The sequence below is a fragment of the Sinocyclocheilus anshuiensis genome, unplaced genomic scaffold, assembly GCF_001515605.1.
Source record: "Sinocyclocheilus anshuiensis isolate Anshui unplaced genomic scaffold, SAMN03320099.WGS_v1.1 scaffold2144, whole genome shotgun sequence".
Lineage (NCBI taxonomy): Eukaryota > Metazoa > Chordata > Actinopteri > Cypriniformes > Cyprinidae > Sinocyclocheilus > Sinocyclocheilus anshuiensis.
The window spans coordinates 176,492-177,061 of NW_015547642.1; the positions used below are offsets into that span (position 1 = coordinate 176,492).

General features: G+C 42.1%; 1 protein-coding gene across 1 annotated transcript in view; it reads right to left on the reverse strand.

Annotated features, from left to right (window-relative positions):
* The window catches only part of syngap1a (synaptic Ras GTPase activating protein 1a), an 80,376-nt gene that overhangs the window by 61,240 nt on the left and 18,566 nt on the right, over nucleotides 1-570 (reverse strand). The window lies entirely within an intron of this gene.

Consider the following 570-nt stretch of genomic DNA (forward strand, 5'->3'; position numbering starts at 1 on the left):
GTCATTTGATACAGGAACTATTCGAGCCGTTCATGCCAGACTGGGGAGAGAGGTGTTGTAATAATGTAAAATATGTGAAAAATAATGTGTTTTTCGAACAACCTAGACTTTGTGAAAGAGCATAGTAGGACCCCTTTAAGGCATGAACGGGCCTTGAGAGTGATTATTAAGCATTATTGTTATATTTATCGTCCTTGGTGTAAAAGGGCCTTGAAAACTCACAAAAGTTTGCTAGGCCACATATTGCACTATTTAACATCTCCATGACGTCATTGCGCCATATTTGCATCCTGCCTAGTGTCAGTTGCACAACGTCATCTGACAGAATCACTAGGAACATTTTTAGTGCAAAAAAGGAGCGCATAAAGCACAGATATTAGAGCCAGGCTGTGCTCATACTGTGCTGATGATACATCATCTGTGCTGTATGCATACTGTAGTGCACATGTAAACACTGAAGTGTGTGTGTGAGTGTGTCTGTGAGAGTGTGTGTGTGTGTGTGTGTGTGTGAGTGTGTGTGTATGAGTGTGTCTGTGAGTGTGTGTGTGTGTGTGTGTCTGTCTGTGAGAG